Raw genomic sequence first — 13,742 nt, forward strand, 5'->3', positions numbered from 1 at the left:
TTCCCCTTTTATGATTAATCATCACATTTTAACTTAAGCCCTTTTTAACCTAAATTCTCTATCTATAACAAGGTTGCATTCCCCCATCCCGCTGGGCAGGGAAAGGGCGCGTCCCCCGTCCCCGTCCCGCTGGGCAGGGAGAGGTTGCAACCCGGCCCCATTTCCAGCCCCTTCCCGCTGGGCAGGGAGACTCTCAGGAAATGGCGAGGTGACTGCACTTGACATCGAAAAGCGAGGACATTACACCTGTCTTCGAGGCAAAACATAGACTGAGATAGCGGTGAAGTTCGGGGCACGAAGATAGGTTGTCCCTCTCCTCCCCCACCATGCCCTTGGGACACAAACTCAGCCTATTTGCTTTGAAATGTTCCCCAAGAGCCCCAATTTTTCAGGCAGTGCAGTGTGGATCGGAGGGACTCAAGAGGTAAATAAAATCCTGAGCGGCTCTTTGCGATGCTGACGCCAACTACCTTAAGTCAGACTGCCAGCCCGGGTCATGTCATGCTCATCATTGGGGGTGGGGGGCTCCTGAACTCTTCCTTCTTATGATGTTAAGCAACATACTGGAGATTATGGGCAGGATTCAACCTCGTTCCCCCATCCTCCACCTTCCCATCAAACTATTAGGTTTTTAACGTCTCTCCGAGCGAATTGGACGTTAAAAATCTAATAGTTTGGTGGTAAGGTTGAGGATCTCAGTCGCACACTCACCGCTCGCAGCCGACTCCAACAAGCCGCGGCCCAGCAACGGCGCGACTCTAACCCTGGCCCACAATAACCGCAGGCTTCACTCTTGCCGGTGCAATAAGTAGAGACCAGGCAGAAGGCACCTACCCTTTACTGAATAGGCTCGGGCCGCCTTATCCACTGAGCCCTTAAGGCTGCAGCCTACTGCTGAGGTTCCCACTCCCTTCTCCTACCGGGCTCCCTCCCTTCTGGGCCCCTAGTCTTAAGCCTACTCAACCTAATGGTTAATCCGCCACTGGTCACATCGCCCCCACCCCTCTTTCTGCACGAACCAGCCTGTGACGAGACTTTCCATTTTTTGGTTTGCTATGTGCCAATTAGTATTGAACCCATGTGAGGATTCCGATCTCATCTGCTTTAATTTTGCACACTAGAACTCTGAAGTACCCAGTACCAAAGCTTCGAAAAGTGTGAATTTACCACATTCACTATTGGATGGATTACTGTTTTGCTAACATTTTGGACACTGCTGATGTCCTGTAATCAGCGTCTTATTCCCTGTTTTCTGTTTCCCTCTTTTTTTTAAATGCCAAAGTTGTATTCACTGATGTCCAATGAGTTTGAAGTGCAGAACTTTGGAAAATAAGCCTGCAACTGCCTATTTGTGGCGGCAGGGGGAGATGATGAGACGCTGTACAATGTGTGTGTGTGTGTGTGTGAGGTCAGGTTGAAGTGTCCGTACAGCGAGGCTGGTTCCTGCCGGGCGCGGTGGCGCGCGCCTGTAATCCGGCTACTCGGAGGCTGAGGCTGTCGGATCGCTTGAGATCAGGAGTTCTGGGCTGCTGCGGCCTGTGTTGAGCGGGTGTCCTCACTAAGTTGGGCATCGATATTGGTGAAGAGGCATCACCAAGTTGTATAAAGTGGGCTGAAGAAGGCCCTATGCCAACGAGATTGACGGTGTCCGCAGATAGAGCTGCAGCGCGACCTGCTCAATCAATACAGTGAGACCCGGTCTCTTTTTACACACAATCTCACTCCAATTTTCACTCCCTTCTCTTAGCGACATTTAACGAACATTTTTACAATCAACGAAAGTTACTGGTTCTCTTGCAAGTTAATACTAAGGTTTGCCTTGTAGGGGAATTTTCACATTTCAGAGGTTGCAATACGACTGTGTCATTGACAATTGCACAAAGCGGAGAATAGCTCGAGTTTTGCAACCCGACCCTTTTTAAAAAAAGAGATTTTTACTGCTCTCTGCCGTCCAGTTGTTTTACTGCACTGAAAAACACGGCGACAACCACTGCTGTTCTCGGCTCCAGACAGAGGGAGCGCGCCAACTCTGCGAAGGAACAAACCAATAAATGTATCAACCTTTCAGGTTGGGTCCCTTTATCGTTTTGAAGAGTTGGCTGGACACTACAACATTTCGGGAAGATATTTTTCAAACATTATCGGAGATAATTGCTTGCCCTTTATTGGCTCGATTCAAATTTTTAATTTTTTTTCACACTGTGAACCATATCAATCAAAATACATACAAACATTTCCCTCTTAAATATACACAGTGCCATTTTCTCCCCTTTTCCCCCCTCTACCTTCCCTCCCCCCTTCCCACCTCCCTCCAAACCCATTTAACGTTCAACATATACAATACAATAAAACCATTAAACAATGTCATCACACAATGAAAATAAACAAGAAAATTGTGTCATCGACTTTTGCACAATGGATCAGGTCATTTTGTCTTCTGATCATTGTGAGAGATAATAGATTGATTCGAGGAAGTAACAAGGAGGGGAGGCAGGCCCCTCCAGCCCGGGTAAGAAACCTGCATAGGAGAAGGCCACTCCGATATAAAACCTACGACCCAAGGACCTCGCTGCAGCTTGCTTGGCCATGGCTCACGAACCATGGATGTAAAGGGTGGGGCCAGTACTGCGCACACTGCACTCCACCTAAAAGCTCCTTTGCGCAGGCCCGAGGACATGTCCACGTCCTCCCCCTCCATGTATAGGAAGTAAAGTTAGTATGAATGAAATAAAGAATAATAGACTAGACTAAGTTAAGTAAGTGCTGAATAGGGATGAATTCCGATAAAAGTGAGGAAGGGTTACACAAGCATAATAGAAGAAAGGTCTTATAGTGATAGAAAGAATTAGCAAATTCTGCATATAGAATTAGTAATGTTAGAAACAGAAGTACCTTCACAGAAATTGCTCGAGACAAAAATTGAGAACAAAGAACATTTATTATAAAACAATGCAAAGTTGGGTGCTTCCCCTTACCCTGGGAATACACACATACACTGGGGCTCACCCAACTTTTATACAGTTTATTTCAGTATAGGAATACCCTCCCCCTTACATTCTTCTGCCTGCTGGATAGGTTTGGCATTAGGCAATCCTGCCTGCCTACGTGCTGTTTCTGTGAACTTGGAGGACCAGGGGGTATCCTGTCGGTGCTCTCATCATGTCATTATCCTCATTGTCCTTATTCACAAACCTGTCTTTGTTCTAATTTACACCTTCCCAACTCTCAGGGCTACAGCCTCTTCATATGCAGAACTGGTTAATACTGTCTAGGGCTTACTAATTTCATATGCAGAACTTGGTAATTCTGTCTAGGGCTAGGAGACCCTTATCTTATTCAGACTAACTCTACCTTCCTACATTCTATTATCTATTGTCTATCCTTATCTCATTCATACGGTGAACTTGCTGGATTCTGTCTAAAGGCTAGAAGATTCTTATCTTACTCAGACTGACTCTGCTTCCTACATTCTAATATCCATTTCTTATCCTGTTCATACTGGCTTTATTCATTTACCCATATATCTATATTAGTTTCCTCATCTTCATATTTTTATATCAGTTTTACTCATCTCTCACAGTAACTCCTGGGGGTTGAGATGTTTGAATAAGAACAAAGGCAGATTCATGAATAAGAACAATGACATGATGGGACCCAGACAGGATATCCCATGGTCTTTCAAGTGACAGAAACTGCACGTAGGCAGACAGAATTACCAAATGCCAAACCAATCCAGGAGGCAGAAGAATGTTAAGTGGGGGGGGGGGGGTGGGGGTGGTATCTCTATACTGAAATGAACTGTATCAAAGTTGGGTGAGCCCCAGTATGTGTGTGTATTCCCATGGTAGGGGAAGCACCCAAGCACTGTTGTACAATAAATGTTCTTTGTTCTCAATTTTTGTCTCGAGCGAAATCTGTGAAGGTACTTCTGTTTCTCACAAATGGGGGCTCGTCCGGGATCGCACTCCCTCCACTGACAGAGTGCCCGACGATGTGGGTAGGTGCACCCCGGCTAATTCAGCTGGACTCCCGGACGAAGGGTAACTGGTCAGTGGACGAAGCGAGTGATATCCGAGAAGAGGCATTGAGAACAAACGACGGGAGGATGTTAAGGAAGCGTGCTGTTGGAATCTAGGGGTTAAAACATTATGAAAGAAATGATTAATTAATAATTTTATATTTACTGCATTGTTCAGGGAAAAAGAGGAATGTGATTAAGTGGCAATCACAGCATGGAGCAAAGTTGGCCGAGCAAAATTGTCTGCTCCCAAATACAGGGAGAGGAAATGCATAAAACGATTTAGGAGGAATGCTCAAACTGAAGGAGGTGGTGAGTAGCACAGGAGACACAGGCCAGACCAGAACAAAGAATGGCCTGCAAGAAACAAAGTGAATGGAAAACCAGTCTAGGAGGAAGATTAAGGCAGGAGGAGGTGTTAAAGAGAACAGCAGAAATGCACGAATGCAGCCAGCCGTATGTTTTGTATGCGGTCAGCCAGGACACTGGAAGAGAGACTGCCCCCTAGTTTGGGGTCCTCAGGACACTGTGGGAAGGGGATATGGACCACAACAAAATGAGCATTGGGTCCAGCCCCAGAGATCGTCAGTGCCACCCCCGGTACATCAGGCACCCCATGCGGCTCTAGCTCCGAAGAGACAATTCCCTTTGCTGACAGAGGAGGAGCAATATTGCCCACAGTGACGGAGCCCGAGCACCCACGAGCAGGCTAGGTTGGCAGACCCTTTCCTGCAGATTAAAGTAATGGACATGGAAGTATCCTTTTTAGTGGATACGGGAGCCAGATTTTCAACACTCACTGGCGCTGAGTTTCAAGATAAAACATCATCCTCTAGCGTCCAGTTCTCGGGTACACCAGAAAATCTGCCGTTTTCTACACCACTAGTCAATTCTGTGGCGGGACAGACTTTTACACATCAATACATTTTGTCAGCCAGGTGCCCTACCAATCTTTTGGGCAGAGACCTGTTGGTCAGGTGCGGAGCATCGATCCTTTGTGGACCCAGCGGAATAGAGGTCACCTTTCCAAATGGATATTCTATGAACTGTTCATAGAATTTCATTCCGGTTCTCAGATGTTGTTGGCGGCAGCTGGAGGATCTGCGTCTGAGGGACAATGGGCAGACATTTACTGGGGGCTGTTGGAACCGGAGGACCCACAAAAGGGAGAGCTGCTAAAGATTTATAATCAATGGAAGCCGTGGATCCAGACGTTACACCCGTATACCCCTCCCTCGGACCCCCCCATATGACCCTCTTTTACGATAGGGATGGGGATGAAATGTATCAACATGCCTTTTATGAAGAGGTAGAGGGCATGCTATGGGAAATTAATTTGGACTACATAGTGGTAGGAAAGGAGGGAGTGGCCGCTACGATAGCACTGACATCTGAACAGCTGGAATGGTATGAGATGGCAGGTGAGGCCATTCCTCATGTCACCCTTGCAATTGGCACTACTCACCAGGCAAAAGATTTGGGACCGATGTGTTGGAACTTGATGTCCCTTAGTGACTGGTCTGACACCCAAATACCGACAGTGCAGTTCTCCTCATCTGGTCAGGCATACAGAATTTTGTCCCCGACATATGATCGAGTCCTCCTTGAGCATAGACAGATTGAACGCTTTCATGGTAGAGAGAAGATGGATCACCCCGACTCGGCCCCTATGCTAGATTCTCTCCCTGAGAACCTGTGGTCAGTGGGATCAGCAGATGTGGGTTTTTGTCAGCAGGTTGATCCCATAACCTTCGAACTGTCAGATTACACCCCTATTTGGCAGATGCAGTATCCCCACAAACCTGAAGCTGAGGAAGGTTTGGCAGATACCATTGATGGCCTTATGCATTCAGGGGTGTTGGAACATTCGTGTTCTAGTTGGAATACACCCATCTTACCTGTTCCTAAACAAGACACGGGCAAATATCGGATGGCCCATGACTTAAGGCGCATCAATGGTATTGTGAGAACACCCACAGTTTCAATACCAAACCCATATACTGCCATGACTGCTTTAACCCCTAACCACAAGTGGTTCTCTTGCATAGATTTAGCGAATGCTTTCTTTTGCTTGCCGCTGGCAGAACCATTAAGAGATGTGTTTTCATTCATGTATAGAAGTAGAAAGTTGCGGTATACTAGGCTTCCGCAGGGCTTTATCTTATCTCCAGGGATTTTCAATCAGGTGTTGAAAGAACAGCTGGGGGGGCTAGCACTGCCAGGTGGGGTAGTTCTGATCCAGTATGTAGATGACATCCTATTAGCAGCACCTGATCATACTTCCTGTTTGGAGGCCACCTGTCTCCTGCTAGTGCTGCTGTTCAAGGCAGGCTTTAAAGTCTCTCGCTCAAAGCTGCAATGCTGCAGACAGGTGGTCACCTTTTTAGGGAGAATGGTCTCAGCGAAAGGCACAGGGATTTCCCCTGCACATCGAACAGCGATACTACATTATCCAAAACCAAAGACAGTAAAGGAGATGCTTTCGTTTTTGGGTTTGTCAGGGTATAGTAGGCAGTTTATCCCATCGTATGGTGAGTTGACACATCCACTGCTAACTTTGGTGAATGAGCAGGGGATGAGGAATCTGGGAGCTACACTTGATTGGACTGCGCAGGCTGAGATGAGTTTTATTCTATTGAAGCAAGCTCTTACAACAGTTATAGATTTGGCGATTCCAAATTATAGACACCCTTTCTTTTTGGATGTTTCTGAAAAAGCACACACAATTGATGGTGTTCTTTTTCAGAAAAAAGGGGGTGGAAGATGTGTGCTCATGAATGTGAGTATCACACTAGACCCGACGGAAGACAGACACCCACCATGTACGAGACATGCAGCGGGAGTAGCAAAGATTCTACAAAAGGTGGACCCATGAAGGCATTAATATGGCAGACAATATGGGAGAGGGAGAACCACACTGTTGTGAGAAGAGGGTAGTGAAGGATATTAAAATAAGACCTGACTTACAGGCTACACCCTTAAGAGAACCAGATGAAACCTTGTTTACAGATGGGTGTTGTTACAGACATCCCACAGATGGATTGAAAACTGCCTATGTGGTGGTACGAAAAACTACAGGAGGATTTGAAGAAATCATTACAGGGACAGTGAGAGGAAAGGAGTCAACACAACTCACAGAACTACAGGGAATTATAGCAGCATTAGAAGGGGCAGAAGGGAAGGAGGTCAATATATATACAGACTCGGCATATGTGGTAGGGACAATACAGGTTGAACTTAGTCAATTGATTAGAAGTGGGTTTTTAACAGCAGCAATGACCCCAATTCAACACGAGAAGGACGTTAGGAAACTGGCTGAGGCTCTCCTGAAACCAAGGGCATTAGCAGTTCTTAAATGTAAAGGACATGATAGAACAGATACGATGGTGGCTCGGGGAAATCAGGAAGCGGACATGGCCGCTAAAAGGGCAGCAGGATACGGCCCTCAGTTTATTATGATACAGGCAGACAGAACAGCATATGACTTATTACCACCGTGTAGGGTAGAAGTAATAATACAGGAACAAGCAAAGGCATCACCTCAGGAAAGGATGGTATGGGAGGAAAGGGGGACAACTGAGGATCAAGGACTATGGAGATCGATAGACGGGAGGCCAGTTTTACCATCTGGACTCATGAAACCCCTCCTCGAGGAGGCGCATGGGCTAACACACTGGAAAGAAGCAGATGATAAGGTACTTGATACATTGGTGGCACCCCTTCCTGCCGGCGATGGTGGAGAACCATATTAGAGAGTGTGAGGTATGTATAACTTTCTTTTTTTTTAAATTTTTTATTTCTCACACCATAAATCACATTAGCCATGATACACACTTTTTCTTTTTCACTCATATACAGTGACTTTTTCTCCCCCCCACTCCCTCCTCCCAAGCCACCCCCCACCCCCCCACCCCCATCCATTTTAGGTATACAATCTAGGTTACATTAAACCAGTCAGACAATGTTGTCATTCAACAAAAATACACCAGAAATTCTACTGAGTCCATTCTTTTCTTTCCTTCTCCTTCCATCAACTTAGGTAATGATTGTCCCCGGTAGGTTTTCGCTATTGTATTTAATGTAAGGCTCCCATATTTGTTCGAATATTTCAATATTATTTCTTAAACTATATGTAATTTTTTCTAATGGAATACATTTATTCATTTCTATATACCATTGTTGTATTTTCAGATTATCTTCCAATTTCCAGGTTGACATAATACATTTTTTTGCTACGGCGAGAGCTATCTTAACAAATCTTTTTTGTGCATCCTCCAAATCAATTCCAAATTCTTTGTTTTTTATGTTACTTAGGAGAAAGATCTCTGGATTCTTTGGTATATTGTTTTCTGTTATTTTATTTAATATCTGATTGAGATCTTCCCAAAATTTTTCTACTTTCTCACATGTCCAGATTGCATGAATTGTTGTTCCCATTTCTTTTTTACATCGAAAACATCTATCAGATACTGTTGGGTCCCATTTATTTAACTTTTGAGGTGTAATGTATAGTCTGTGTAACCAGTTATATTGTATCATACGTAGCCTCGTATTTATTGCATTTCTCATCGTTCCAGAACATAATTTCTCCCATGTTTCCTTTTTTATCTTTATATTTAAATCTTATTCCCATTTTTGTTTAGTTTTACCATTTGTTCCCTCATTCTCCTTTTCTTGCAGTTTAATATACATATTTGTTATAAATATTTTGATTAACATTGTATCTGTAATCACATATTCAAGGTTACTTCCCTCTGGCAAACTCAAACTGCTTCCTAATTTATCCTTCAAATAGGATCTCAATTGGTAATATGCCAGCGCTGTATCTCCAGTTATATTGTACTTATCTCTCATTTGTTCAAAGGATAAGAATCTACTTCCTGAAAAACAATTTTCTATTCTTTTAATCTCTTTTTTTTCCCATTCTCTAAAGGAAAGGTTATCTATTGTAAAAGGGAGTAACTTATTTTGCGTCAATATTAGTTTTGGTAATTGATAATTTGTTTTATTTCTTTCTACATGAATCTTCTTCCAAATATTGAGGAGATGATGTAATACTGGAGAAGTTCTATGTTGTACCAATTTTTCATACCATTTATATAATATGTGTTCAGGTATCTTTTCCCCTATTTTATCTAATTCTAATCTCGTCAAGTCTGGTTTTTCCCTTGTTTGATAAAAATCTGATAGGTATCTTAATTGTGCGGCTCTATAATAATTTTTAAAGTTTGGCAATTGTAATCCTCCTTGTTTATACCATTCTGTTAATTTATCTAGTGCTATCCTCGGTTTCCCCCCTCTCCATAAAAATTTCCTAATTATTTTCTTTAACTCTTTGAAGAATTTTTCTGTCAGTTGTATTGGCAATGCCTGAAATAAGTATAATATCCTTGGAAAAATGTTCATTTTAATACAGTTTATCCTTCCTATTAGTGTTAGTGGTAAATCTTTCCAATGCTCTAAATCGTCCTGTAATTTTTTTCATTAGTGGATAATAATTGAGTTTATATAATTGGCCGAGATTTTTGTTTATTTGTACACTTAGGCATCTTATTGTCTGCATTTGCCATCTAAATGGAGATTCCTTCTTAAATTTTGAGAAATCCGCATTATTCATAGGCATTGCTTCACTTTTATTTACGTTTATGTTGTAACCCGACACTTCTCCATATTCCTTCAATTTCTTATATAATTCTTTTATTGATAGTTCTGGTTCTGTTAAGTACACTATAACATCATCCGCGAATAGACTGATTTTATATTCCTTGTCTTTTATTTTTATTCCTTTTATATTATTATCTATTCTTATCAATTCTGCTAGTGGTTCTATAGCTAACGCAAACAATAAAGGTGATAGTGGGCATCCCTGCCGTGTTGACCTGCTTAAGTTAAATTGCTTTGATACATGTCCATTTACTGTCATTTTCGCTAACGGTCCCTTATATAATGCTTTAATCCAATTAATATACTTCTCCGGTAAACTGAATTTTTGCAATACTTTGAACAAATAATTCCATTCTACTCTGTCGAAGGCCTTCTCTGCGTCTAAAGCAACTGTTACTGCAGGTGCTTTATTTCTTTCTACTGCATGAATTAAGTTAATAAATTTACAAATATTGTCTGTTGTGCGTCTTTTTTTGATAAATCCAGTTTGGTCTAAATTTACCAGTACCTGCTCTGCTAATCTGTTTGCTAATAGTTTAGCTATTATCTTATAATCTGTGTTTAGTAAAGATATTGGTCTATATGACGCTGGTGAGAGTGGATCTTTCCCTTGTTTTAGTATTACTATAATTATTGCTGTTTTACATGAATCTGGTAAGCTTTGTGTTTCATCAATCTGGTTGATTACATCCAGGAGGGGCGGAATTAATAAGTCTTTAAATGTTTTGTAGAATTCTATTGGAAATCCATCCTCTCCTGGTGTCTTATTATTTGGTAATTTTTTTTATTATCTCTTGTATTTCTACTGTTCCAAATGGTTCTGTTAATTTATTTATTTTGTTCCTCTATTTGTAGTTTTGGTAGTTCAATTTTAGTCAAAAATTCATCTATTTTCCCTTCTTTCCCTTCATTTTCAGTTCGGTATAATTGTTCATAGAATTCTCTAAAGTTTTCCTTAATTTCTTTTGGATTATATGTAATTTGTTTGTCTTTTTTCCTTGTTGCCAATACCATTTTCTTAGCTTGTTCTGTCTTAAGCTGCCATGCTAGGATTTTGTGCGTTTTTTCACCCAGTTCATAATATTTCTGTTTTGTCTTCATTATATTCTTCTCTACCTTATATGTTTGTAATGTTTCATTTTTTATTTTTTTATCCGCCAATTCTCTTCTTTTAGTTGTATCTTCCTTCATTGCTAATTTTTTTTCTATATTTACTATTTCCCTTTCCAACTGCTCTGTTTCCTGATTATAGTCCTTCTTCATCTTGGTTACATAACTTATTATTTGCCCTCTAATGAATGCTTTCATTGCATCCCATAGTATAAACTTATCTTCCACTGATTCCGTATTTATTTCAAAATACATTTTTAATTGTTTTTCAATAAATTCTCTAAAATCCTGCCTTTTAAGTAGCATGGGGTTTAATCTCCATCTATACATTCTTGGAGGGATGTCCTCTAGCTTTACTGTCAATATTAAGGGTGAATGGTCCAATAGTATTCTAGCTTTATATTCTGTTTTTCTTACTCTATCTTGCATACTAGCTGATAACAAAAATAGGTCTATTCTTGAGTATGTTTTATGTCTAGCCGAGTAATATGAATATTCCTTTTCTTTTGGGTTTTGTTTCCTCCATATATCCAAAAGTTGCATTTCTTGCATTGATTTAATTATAAATTTGGTTACTTTGTTCTTTCTGTTAATTTTTTTCCCAGTTTTATCCATATTTGAATCCAAATTCAGGTTGAAATCCCCTCCTATTAGTATGTTCCCTTGCGTATTAGCTACCTTCAAAAAGATATCTTGCATAAACTTTTGATCTTCTTCGTTAGGTGAATATACATTGAGTAGATTCCAAAACTCCGAATATATCTGACATTTTATCATTACATATCTCCCTGCTGGATCTATTATTTCCTCTTCTATTTTAAATGGCACATTTTTACTAATTAATATAGCCACTCCTCTTGCTTTTGAATTATACGATGCTGCTGTTACATGTCCTACCCAATCTCTCTTTAATTTCTTGTGCTCCAATTCAGTTAAGTGTGTTTCTTGGACAAATGCTATATCAATTTTTTCTTTTTTCAGTAAATTTAGCAGTTTCTTCCTTTTAATTTGGTTATGTATTCCATTAATATTTAAAGTCATATAGTTCAACGTAGCCATTTTATACTTTGTTTATCTTCCCTTTCCGTTTTTCCATCATTACCTTTCCTCCTTTTCCATTTCTGTTTTCTTATTTTAAACCCTTTATAAGACAACATTCCTAAAACATCAAACATTTTCCTTATTCTCCTATTTATAACTTCTTTAGCCCCAATCTCCCCTTCCCCTCCTGAGTTGTCCTTTATCCCTTGTCGGACAACCACATCTCCCCTCTCCATTTGGGTTTGCGAATTCACTCGCAAGCGTCAACTGATTTTGCAGTGACCGCAACTCCCCCCCACCCAGCCCCCCCCAGAAAAGATTTCACTTTTCATATGTAACAAAGGTCACTCTTTTAATTCCCTCCTTATTCTCTCTATTCCATTACCTTCCCTTATTAATTCTTGTCTATACTATCTATATTTTCCTCTAAATACAGATACATTCACGTATGCACATTATACCTATACACTCTTATACCTCTTTACCCACATACATATCAATCGTGATCATTTTTACTCTCATTACACGTCTTCATCCCTCAGTCTATTTTGTAATTGTTCTGCAAATTTTTGTGCTTCTTCTGGATCCGAGAATAGTCTGTTTTGTTGTCCTGGAATAAATATTTTCAATACCGCTGGATGCTTTAGTATAAATTTATACCCTTTCTTCCATAAAATCGCCTTTGCTGTATTGAACTCCTTTCTCTTCTTTAGGAGTTCAAAACTTATATCTGGATAAATGAAGATTTTTTGCCCTTTATACTCCAGTGGCTTGTTGCCCTCTCTTACTTTTTCCATTGTCTTCTCCAGTACTTTTTCTCTTGTAGTATATCTTAGGAATTTTACTAAAATAGATCTTGGTTTTTGTTGTGGTTGTGGTTTAAAGGCCAATGCTCTATGTGCCCTTTCTATTTCCATTTCTTGCTGTAGTTCTGGACATCCTAGGATCCTAGGGATCCAATCTTTTATAAACTCTCTCATATTCTTGCCTTCTTCATCTTCCTTAAGGCCCACTATCTTTATGTTATTTCTACTGTTATAATTTTCAATTATATCTATTTTCTGAGCTAACAGTTCTTGTGTCTCTATAACTTTTTTATTAGATTCCTCTAATTTCTTTTTTAAGTCCTCTACCTCCATTTCTGCTGCTACTGCCCGCTCTTCCATCTTGTCCATTTTCTTTCCCATTTCTGTTAAGGTCATATCTATTTTATTCATTTTCTCTTCTGTGTTGTTTATTCTTCTTCTTAAATCATTAAATTCCTGTGTTTGCCATTCTTTAAATGACTCCATGTATTCTTTAATAAGAGAAAGTATATCCTTTATCTTGCCTTTCCCTTCTTCTATTTCACTGTACTCTTCCTCTTCTTCTTCCTCTGGGTTGGCCATCTGTTGTTTTTTTGTTGCCCTTTTCTTCTCTTCTTTCTTGTTTCCATTGTCTTCTGTGTTCTCTTCTTGCTGCAGGTGTTCTGCAGCTGTCGTTGCCGGCTGTGGAGATCGACTCCCCAGCTGGTCACCCCTCCCGTCGGTGTGTTTTTTTTCATGCGCGGTTGCGCACTTTTACTCGGCTCAGTGAGCCATTTTTGTAGTCCAATTTCTACCGACCTGAGGGAGCGGGTTTCTCTCTCCACCGCGGGCCTCTTCGAACTGGTAAGGCCTTCTCCTTCTTCCTCCGTTGTCTTCTCTTCCTCTCTTCTTACCGTTGATTTCGATTTTTCTTTTTTTGTCGCCATCTTCTTTCCACCTTTATACTCACTTTTCTTTAACTTTTATTTCTGTGCCTTTGAGTTTTCCTTTGTTTTTTCCGACTTTTCTGGAGAGGGCTGGAGTTCACCGTCTGGCCACTACTCCATCACGTGACTCCTCCCCAGGTATGTATAACTTTCAATGTCAAGGCGACTGTAAAGCCA

This window comes from Narcine bancroftii, chromosome 6 (genome assembly GCF_036971445.1).
Source record: "Narcine bancroftii isolate sNarBan1 chromosome 6, sNarBan1.hap1, whole genome shotgun sequence".
Taxonomy (NCBI): domain Eukaryota; kingdom Metazoa; phylum Chordata; class Chondrichthyes; order Torpediniformes; family Narcinidae; genus Narcine; species Narcine bancroftii.